The sequence below is a fragment of the Leptodactylus fuscus genome, chromosome 2 (genome assembly GCF_031893055.1).
Source record: "Leptodactylus fuscus isolate aLepFus1 chromosome 2, aLepFus1.hap2, whole genome shotgun sequence".
Lineage (NCBI taxonomy): Eukaryota > Metazoa > Chordata > Amphibia > Anura > Leptodactylidae > Leptodactylus > Leptodactylus fuscus.
Window position 1 is genome coordinate 284,164,259 of NC_134266.1, and position 11,289 is coordinate 284,175,547.

Consider the following 11,289-nt stretch of genomic DNA (forward strand, 5'->3'; position numbering starts at 1 on the left):
ATACTCGGGGGGTCTGAAAAGACCCTCGGATGTTTGTGGGTCCCGTGGCGTCACTTACCGATTTTGGCCACTGCCAGGATCGGTAAGTAAATAGTGCCCATTACCGGCTGGAGTAATGGCCTATTAAGAAAATAAAAAACTCGCACCAGTAGCGGCTGTCGCCGGGCCCCTATGTCCCGGGCCCTGTGGAAGCCGCTACCCCTGCTATCCCGGTAGTTGCGCCACTGGTTTTTAACAAAACTAAATACTTTGTAAGTTGTCTTGGACAAACAAAAATGACCACCACAAGGCAGTGAGAATACAGAAGAGACGTGTGTTATGTCCTGGCGTCATCCGACAGCCTCTCAGCCAAAAATTAGTGGTCGGTGGACATCTTACAATGGATAGATCCCACTGATAGTGCCTGTACTAATCTGAAAAATCTCAGGTTCTTAGGAGGTTTTTATTTCTCTCTACCCAATATTCACACACACTAACGTTATTACGGCAAACCCCTAGAACAACCTGTGTGTAATCTGCAAATAGCTCCAATTGTTATGGTTTGCAGCAGCAGCCACTCCTTAACACATACACATGGTGTCAGAATTGTTGCTAATCACTATTATAATTAAGCAGTGTGCAGTAAAATGACTGGGGAAATACAGGGCAGAAGACAGGCTAAAATAGAGGAAGGAGAAAACACTTGTGCAAGTACTAACAATAAGAATGCAGGTGGCAACAGCAACAACAGAATTGTTGCCCTTCCTGAGAATGAAGATGAAGTTATTGATTTCTTACTCTGTTAATCTAAGTCACAAGAGGATTTTGCATCTGAAAGTGATGTGATCTTTAGTCAGGCTTCTGTGAGTTCCTCCTCCCCTAAGATTGTAATTTACCTCTGGGACTTTCTGGACTGTCAACCATGTTTGCTTCCTCTTTTTCAGTGCTACAGATGCCTGGTAGTGATGTAGCACCTACTGAGAAAGCTATTTCTCTTAGATAGAATAGTCTTCCTCTTCTTTTTTATCATTTGGATGAATCAGAAAAAAATCAGGGAAGTTACTGGAGTTGAGCGATCGGGATCAGAAAAGATTGGATCCCAATTGGCGATAGAGCAAATTTCACGATTGCGATTGGGATCGGCTGGAAAATGATCGAAAATCGGATTTTGAAATCTCAAGATGGGCTCAGCCCTTAAAGTGACTTTTCCCATAGAGAAGCATTGAGTAAGGTTGAGCGATGGGGATTTTGAAAATAATTTTTAGAGGTCTTTAAAACTGAGAGGTTGCAGCTAAGTCATCACTGTGGAGATCATTTTGGGATCTGCATGGGGAACCCCAGAAAAATCTAGAATACACAGTAACCAGGAGTGGGGTTTAACAATTGGGATCACATGAATTTAGCTGAGCACTGTGCCATTAGTTATCTGGAGGCTGTACACATTATATATCTAGTGGCCCCCAAACAGTATTATGTGTGCCACAGTGGCCCCTAAACAGAGTTATGTGCTCCACTGTGGCCTCCACACAGTATTACATGCTGACCAGTGGCCCCCACACAGTATTATATGTTCACAGTGACCCACACACAGTATTATGTGCTCACCAGTGGCCCCCCCCCACACAGTATTACATGCTGACCAGTGCCCCCCACACAGTATTATGTGCTCACCAGTGGCCCCCACACAGTATTACATGCTGACCAGTGGCCCCCACACAGTATTACATGCTGACCAGTGGCCCCCACACAGTATTACATGCTGACCAGTGGCCCACACACAGTATTACATGCTGACCAGTGGCCCCCACACAGTATTACATGCTGACCAGTGGCCCACACACAGTATTATGTGCTAACAGTGGCCCCCACACAGTATTACATGCTGACCAGTGGCCCCCACACAGTATTACATGCTGACCAGTGGCCCACACACAGTATTACATGCTGACCAGTGGCCCCCACACAGTATTACATGCTGACCAGTGGCCCACACACAGTATTACATGCTGACCAGTGGCCCCCACACAGTATTACATGCTGACCAGTGGCCCTCACACAGTATTATGTGCTAACAGTGCCCACCCCCCATCAGAGCCCGAACCCCAATCCCCTTCTCGCTCACACACAGCCTGCACCCCCATTCCCCCGTCATGACATCATCAAAGGTCCTTCATCCCACTAGGATTTACCATCTACCACAAGAACAGCCCGGAGCGAATGATCAGCCCAGGACAGGTGAGTATAAATTATTTTTTCATTTTTAGACATCTCCCCTGTGTTGGCATTTAATGGGCCATTCGGACCCCTTTCCATTAACAATATATATAATTTCCCGAACTCTGTGGTCTGGGGCCCGGCCATTACCAGATGGCCGTGGGCATCGAACAACTCCAGGCCTGGTCGCGGTCACACTCCCTGCGACCACGATGGTTACACCACTAGTCTCCCAGCCTCCTTGGTGACGTTCATGTTGTGATTCTTGTATGTAAGAGAACAATAGTAACACTTCCATATTGGACTCAACAAGTTTAGTCAGAAGCGAAACTACTGGGTGAACCTCACAGACAGGGCCGGCGTCAGCGCACGTCATAGTCGGGCAAGGGCCGGGGTCCACAGAGCCTCTGGGGGCCCCCCGGCACTTGCCCGCCCCAGCACTTGCCTGTCCCGATTTCAGCTCATCGGCGTCCGACAGACGCCAATTAGCTAAATACATAGGCGATTAAAGCAGGAGCTGTGAGCTCAGCTCCTGCTTTAACGCTGCGGGCCGGCGTGCGTGTGTAGGCGCGATGTGATGACGTCACATCGTGCCTACAACTATGTGAATGGTGTGAGAGCGGAGAGAGGAGCGGCGGGGGAGTGATGGAAGGTGAGTGTAAGTGTTTGTTTTGTATTAAAAATTAAGGTGGAACATAATGATGGGGGCCCATGAAACTGGGGGGCAAATGAAGGGGAGGGGGGGAACGGCATGACACTGGGGAAGATCAAGGGGGTGGTGAGAGAACGGCATGACACTGGGGAAGATGAAGGGGGTGGGGAGAGAATGGCATGACACTGGGGCAGATGAGTGGGGGGGCGGCATGACACTGGGGCAGATGGGGGGGGACGGCATGATACTGGGGACAGAGATGGAGGGGGCCCAATGAAACTGGGGGGAAATGGAGGGGAGGGGGGAAACGGCATGATACTGGGGAAGATGAGGGGGGGGGAATGGCATGACACTGGGGACAGAGATGGAGGGGGCCCAATAAAACTGGGGGGCAAATGGAGGGGGGGAACGGCATGACACTGGGGAAGATGAAGGGGGGAACGGCATGACACTGGGGAAGATGAAGGGGGAACGGCATGACACTGGGGCAGATGAAGGGGGAGGAGAACGGCATGACACTGGGGAAGATGAAGGGGGGGAGAACGGCATGACGCTGGGGAAGATGAAGGGGGAACGGCATGACACTGGGGCAGATGAAGGGGGAGGAGAACGGCATGACACTGGGGAAGATGAAGGGGGGGAGAACGGCATGACGCTGGGGCAGATGGGGGGGTGGAACAGCATGACACTGGGGCAGAGAAAGGGGACATGAAACTGTGGGCAGATGAAGGGGGAGAACGGCATGAAACTGGGGACAGAGATGGAGGGGGGGACATGAAACTGGGGGCAGAGGAAGGGTGTATATGAAACTGGGGGAGAGATGGAGGAGGGGCATATAATTTACGGGTGACTGTAGGAGGATTATACTGTGTGGAAGCACATGAAAAATGAATGAGAATGGGCAGAGTCAACATAAAAGTGGGTGGAACTAAATTTGCCGCGGCGCGCCTCACATTTTGCCCCTTTTTCTATTCTTTAAAAGTTAGGAGGTATGGCGTTGGTGATGCCGCACTCCTGCGTGACGTCACTCGCTTCATCTGCAACGCACAGTGTCTCGACTCCCCCGCCTCCTTTACAAGGGGGCCCACTGAGGCTCTGTCACCCAAGGGCCCATAAAAACCTGGAGCCGGCCCTGGACACAGAAATATCCACAAAATAAATTCTGTAAGGTTTGCTTATCTCTAACAATTTGTCATTGAGCGTTGTTGGGAATGTGGAGGCTTCTTGATGCCGTGACACTATATGGTGCCATATAAGACATCGCTGTGCTCTCATGGGGGTAAGAAACTTCGAGGAGCAGCTCCCTGATGGCTGTTGTCATAGATATGGCCCCAGATGTAAAAGTTACGAGTATTGTAATCTGCATGTACTAATTACAGATGTTTCATCTAGAACTTCATGGATGGAGATGGAGACTCCTCTATAGATCCTCCTGTCAGTGCCTCATGATGTGTCTGATACATTGTTTCTGATGCTCAGTCCTATGATCAATATTAGAGATGAGCAAATTTTTCAAAAATTTGATTTGGCCAAATCGCCAAATTTTCCATAACGATTCAATCTGATCCAAATGAATTTGCGGTGAATCGTGTTAACCCCTTCCCGACATCCGCCCTAATAGTATGACGCTGCCGGGAAGGACTTCCCGCAAAAAACAGTGGAAGCATGGTGTGCACAGAAAAACGGAGCTGAGATCCGATTGCGGGTGTTAACCCCTGAGATGCCGTGGTCAAACATGACTGCGGCATCTCAGGGGTTTTATTATATATTGGGGTCCTGATTGCTCCTATTCAGCAGATTGGGGGATCTGACCAGTGACCCCAGTTCTGCTCTGTCGCTGTCCCTCCATTTACCTGGTTGATTCTGCCTTGAATGGAGACTGTCAGCCTATGTGGCAGCCTTCTATACACTGCAATACACCTGTATACAGCGTATACCTATTGAAGCAGCCATCAGAATATCACTGCTTCAATCTCCTATGGGCCAAAAAAAAACAGTCAAAAGTGAAAAAAAAAATTTCATAGACAAAGAGAGTCCTATTTATTAACTTCTACATGACTAGAGATCCCCACACACTGGTATGGAGAGACAGACATAGACCTGACCCCACTATATCGCAACAATTAGACCGACAATATCTGATTTGGGCGATTACACTCACTACCATTATGTTTCATTTCTAAATAAAAGTTACATTTTGTATCTTTCTTTCATGGGACTTATATTTCCTGGGATTTATGGTTTTGATTTGGGTTCCCAGTCCCACCTTTATATGATTAGTAGTAATAATAATAGTTATTATACCTGATCAATGATGAAGATAAACAGCCCGAGGCAGAAGACAAGAAGACGAGCCATTACTAAATGAGAAAGAGAAAGATTTACCAAAATTATATAAAGAAGCGGTAATGATAAAAATCAAGGTAAAGCGAGACATTATGAACATGAGGAGCGAGAGAGGAGGGAAGGATAAGAGTCAGGGCTGCAGATAGTAAGAGTTACTAAGGACTAAGGGGCTGCAGAGGATGAAGACTCTGCTGGTAGTTCCTCCACTTACCCCTGGTCCTGGGGCTGCAGAGGATGAAGACTCTGCTGGTAGTTCCTCCACTTACCCCTGGTCCTGGGGGCTGCAGAGGATGAAGACTCTGCTGGTAGTTCCTCCACTTACCCCTGGTCCTGGGGGCTGTAGAGGATGAAGACTCTGCTGGTAGTTCCTCCACTTACCCCTGGTCCTGGGGGCTGCAGAGGATGAAGACTGTGCTGGTAGTTCCTCCACTTACCCCTGTCCTGGGGGCTGCAGAGGATGAAGACTCTGCTGGTAGTTCCTCCACTTACCCCTGGTCCTGGGGCTACAGAGGATGAAGACTCTGCTGGTAGATCCTCCACTTACCCCTGGTCCTGGGGCTGCAGAGGATGAAGACTGTGCTGGTAGTTCCTCCACTTACCCCTGGTCCTGGGGGCTGCAGAGGATGAAGACTCTGCTGGTAGTTCCTGCACTTACCTCTGGTCCTGGGGGCTGCAGAAGATGAAGACTCTGCTGGTAGTTCCTCCACTTACCCCTGGTCCTGGGGCTGCAGAGGATGAAGACTCTGCTGGTAGTTCCTGCACTTACCTCTGGTCCTGGGGGCTGCAGAAGATGAAGACTCTGCTGGTAGTTCCTCCACTTACCCCTGATCCTGGGGACTGCAGAAGATGAAGACTCTGTTGGTAGTTCCTCCACTTACCCCTGGTCCTGGGGGCTGCAGAAGATGAAGACTCTGCTGGTAGTTCCTCCACTTACCCCTGGTCCTGGGGCTGCAGAGGATGAAGACTCTGCTGGTAGTTCCTACACTTACCCCTGGACGTGGGGGCTGCATAGGATGAAGACTCTGCTGGTAATTCCTCCACTTACCCCTGGTCCTGGAGCTGCAGAGGATGAAGACTCTGTTGGTAGTTCCTCCACTTACCTCTGGTCCTGGGGGCTGCAGAAGATGAAGACTCTGCTGGTAGTTCCTCCACTTACCCCTGATCCTGGGGACTGCAGAAGATGAAGACTCTGTTGGTAGTTCCTCCACTTACCCCTGGTCCTGGGGGCTGCAGAAGATGACTCTGCTGGTAGTTCCTCCACTTACCCCTAGTCCTGGGGGCTGCAGAAGATGACTCTGCTGGTAGTTCCTCCACTTACAGCTGGTCCTGGGGGCTGCAGAGGATGAAGACTCTGCTGGTAGTTCCTCCACTTACCCTGGGGGCTGCAGAGGATGAAGACTCTTCTGGTAGTTCCTCCACTTACCCCTGGCCCTGGGGGCTGCAGAGGATGAAGACTCTGTTGGTAGTTCCTCCACTTACCCCTGGTCCTGGGGCTGCAGAAGATGAAGACTCTGCTGGTAGTTCCTCCACTTACCCCTGGTCCTGGGGCTGCAGAGGATGAAGACTCTGCTGGTAGTTCCACCACTCACCCTGGCCCTGGGGGCTGCAGAGGATGAAGACTCTGCTGGTAGTTCCTCCACTTACCCCTGATCCTGGGGCTGCAGAAGATGAAGACTCTGCTGGTAGCTCCACCACTTACCCTGGCCCTGGGGGCTGCAGAGGATGAAGACTCTGCTGGTAGTTCCTCCACTTACCCCTGGTCCTGGGGGCTGCAGAAGATTAAGACTCTGCTGGAAGCTCCTCCACTTACCCCTGGTCCTGGGGGCTGTAGAGGATGAAGACTCTGCTGGTAGTTCCCCCACTTACGCCTGGCCCTGGGAGCTGCAGAGGATGAAGACTCTTCTGGTAGTTTCTCCACTTACCCCTGGTCCTGGGGGCTGCAGAGGATGAAGACTCTGTTGGTAGTTCCTCCACTTACCCCTGGTCCTGGGGGCTGCAGAAGATGAAGACTCTGCTGGTAGTTCCTCCACTTACCCCTGGTCCTGGGGCTGCAGAGGATGAAGACTCTGCTGGTAGTTCCTACACTTACCCCTGGACGTGGGGGCTGCATAGGATGAAGACTCTGCTGGTAATTCCTCCACTTACCCCTGGTCCTGGGGCTGCAGAGGATGAAGACTCTGTTGGTAGTTCCTCCACTTACCTCTGGTCCTGGGGGCTGCAGAAGATGAAGACTCTGCTGGTAGTTCCTCCACTTACCCCTGATCCTGGGGACTGCAGAAGATGAAGACTCTGTTGGTAGTTCCTCCACTTACCCCTGGTCCTGGGGGCTGCAGAAGATGAAGGCTCTGCTGGTAGTTCCTCCAATTACCCTGGCCCTGGGGGCTGCAGAGGATGAAGACTCTGCTGGTAGTTCCTCCACTTACCCCTGGTCCTGGGACTGCAGAGGATGAAGACTCTGCTGGTAGTTCCTCCACTTACCCCTAGTCCTGGGGGCTGCAGAAGATGACTCTGCTGGTAGTTCCTCCACTTACAGCTGGTCCTGGGGGCTGCAGAGGATGAAGACTCTGCTGGTAGTTCCTCCACTTACCCCTGTCCTGGGGGCTGCAGAGGATGAAGACTCTGCTGGTAGTTCCTCCACTTACCTCTGGTCCTGGGGGCTGCAGAAGATGAAGACTCTGCTGGTAGTTCCTCCACTTACCCCTGGTCCTGGGGCTGCAGAGGATGAAGACTCTGCTGGTAGTTCCTCCACTTACCCCTGGTCCTGGGGGCTGTAGAGGATGAAGACTCTGCTGGTAGTTCCTCCACTTACCCCTGGTCCTGGGGGCTGCAGAGGATGAAGACTGTGCTGGTAGTTCCTCCACTTACCCCTGTCCTGGGGGCTGCAGAGGATGAAGACTCTGCTGGTAGTTCCTCCACTTACCTCTGGTCCTGGGGGCTGCAGAAGATGAAGACTCTGCTGGTAGTTCCTCCACTTACCCCTGATCCTGGGGACTGCAGAAGATGAAGACTCTGCTGGTAGTTCCTCCACTTACCCCTGATCCTGGGGACTGCAGAAGATGAAGACTCTGTTGGTAGTTCCTCCACTTACCCCTGGTCCTGGGGGCTGCAGAAGATGAAGGCTCTGCTGGTAGTTCCTCCAATTACCCTGGCCCTGGGGGCTGCAGAGGATGAAGACTCTGCTGGTAGTTCCTCCACTTACCCCTAGTCCTGGGGGCTGCAGAAGATGACTCTGCTGGTAGTTCCTCCACTTACAGCTGGTCCTGGGGGCTGCAGAGGATGAAGACTCTGCTGGTAGTTCCTCCACTTACCCTGGGGGCTGCAGAGGATGAAGACTCTTCTGGTAGTTCCTCCACTTACCCCTGGCCCTGGGGGCTGCAGAGGATGAAGACTCTGTTGGTAGTTCCTCCACTTACCCCTGGTCCTGAGGGGCTGCAGAGGATGAAGACTCTTCTGGTAGTTCCTCCACTTACCCCTGGTCCTGGGGCGGCAGAAGATGAAGACTCTGCTGGTAGTTCCTCCACTTACCCCTGGTCCTGGGGCTGCAGAGGATGAAGACTCTGCTGGTAGTTCCACCACTCACCCTGGCCCTGGGGGCTGCAGAGGATGAAGACTCTGCTGGTAGTTCCTCCACTTACCCCTGATCCTGGGGCTGCAGAAGATGAAGACTCTGCTGGTAGCTCCACCACTTACCCTGGCCCTGGGGGCTGCAGAGGATGAAGACTCTGCTGGTAGTTCCTCCACTTACCCCTGGTCCTGGGGGCTGCAGAAGATTAAGACTCTGCTGGAAGCTCCTCCACTTACCCCTGGTCCTGGGGGCTGTAGAGGATGAAGACTCTGCTGGTAGTTCCCCCACTTACGCCTGGCCCTGGGAGCTGCAGAGGATGAAGACTCTTCTGGTAGTTTCTCCACTTACCCCTGGTCCTGGGGGCTGCAGAGGATGAAGACTCTGCTGGTAGTTTCTCCACTTACCCCTTGTCCTGGGGGCTGCAGATGATGAAGACTCTGCTGGTAGTTCCTCCACTTACCCCTGGTCCTGGAGCTGCAGAGGATGAAGACTCTGCTGGTAGTTCCTCCACTTACCCCTGGTCCTGGGGGCTGCAGAGGATGAAGACTCTGCTGGTAGTTCCTCCACTTACCTCTCTACCTGGGGTCTCTTCAGCCTTCCCGTTCTTAGATGTTGGTTCTCTGGATGAGCAGCTTACACTGTCACTTCTTGTATATGAGACCCTATAATTATTCTGTAGAGTTGAAGCTGACACTATGATATTACAATAGTCATCAGGGACATTTCTACCACAAGAACTGCAGAAAACAGAGAACAATAATTGCAGAAATTCCCAGCAGTCAGTGGGTTTTTCAAAAATTCGACTCAGCAGCTTTACCGAGTTTTCCGATACGATTTGATATGAATTAATTTGCAGCAAACTTCATCAAAAAAACAGCTATTTCCGGGCTGCAGAGAGCCTTATAGTGGTGCAGAACATTGTGCCTTGCAGTGGATTTTAGTGATGTCCCACTGGGATGCATGTGTATTGCAGTCTATAGAGGAAGTCAGTCTATGCATACACATCTGGGCAGGATCACCAGGTACTGGGGGATACTAGCAGCCAGTGGTCACTGGACAGACCCCGAGCTCCAGAAGATGCACATAGGCGCCCCCCAATTTTGCCATGGGGTGTCAAGGAGGAACATGTAGAGTTCCTTGCCCCATGTCCTAACATACGCAACAGCCATTCGTTACCTAGTAATCTAAATCCTCATTGCGTTTCTCAACTAGATTTATGAGGAGGAGGAGGATATAATACCTGTAGTCACCCTGTGCAGGTGTATATAGTGTGTCAGACCCAGGGTCATATAACAGGTAACAATGAAGCCCTTCCCACCATTAATACCCACCAGTTACAGCTCCAAAATAATAAAAGACGCCAAAATCTGGATGTGAAGGTTATCGTTTTTTCAAGTCGCTTGGCACACCTGCGACCACCCTTCTTACCTTCCACTCACATGAGCTGGGTTCATAGGATAATATGAAACGAGTCTTATAAATGTTATATATTTATTAACCCTAGTGTGTTGGTGCCCGCCTTTACCATACACAGAATGTAAATCAGAGGATCATCAAGCAAATACAGGCCAAAGCACAATATAGTACAGAAAATACAAATGGGAGTAAAAGAATAGAAAAAAAATAATACCAATACAAATCTGTAATCCGGTTCGCTTAGGCCTGACTCCTAGGCCTCAGAGCGCATGCTTAAGTCAGTCAAAGAGCGTGTGTCCAGGAAAAAGAGAGATCTTTATAGAGTAGGGGGTAGGATGAAGAGATAAGAGAAGGATGGGAGGGCAGTGAAGAGGTGGGAGGAAGGAGTAGGCAAGCGAACACCGTCAAGGGCAGAAAAGTCAGCAAGATGTACCTCTTGTACTCCAGTATATTAGTGCTGTAGGCTTCAAGCATAGGTAAGCCAAGGGGTCCAAGACTTCAAAAAACAATCATGGGTCCTATTCCTCCAACTCTTCACATCTGGCTATCTCTCTCACCTTAGAGTGCCATAAAGACACTGGAGAGGCAGTCTTTAGAAGCGAAATCAGCATCTTCGCCGCTGCAAGCAGGGGTGTAGATAATAAATCCTTTGCTGGCTTATACGTAGAGATGGGGAAAGACCATCGACGGGGTGAGGGAAAATGAAGATTTCAGAACAGTATAACATTTGTTGAGGCTGAATAATAGGGCAAGACCACCAAATGTGGAGGTATGTGCCTTAAGCAACAGAACGGCACCAGCATACATCCGTGGAGGAACCAGTCAAGGGTTCTAGACCACCGTGAGACGAGTTTATAGTTTTTCTATTAAGATAAGATAAGATATTCCTTTAATAGTCCCACAATGGGGAAATTTCAGTGATACAGTTTCATAGATGATACAGTAGTATATAACACGAGAGAAACACGTATAAGCTCATGGCAGATAGAGAAATCCTAGGAATCAGAGCAACTAAAACGAAAGAAACACAGACACACTGCAGGATCATTTACTTCTCTGTGTGGAGTGATGTTAATAATACGGCCGAATGTGGTTGGAGGACACGAGGAGGGGGGTC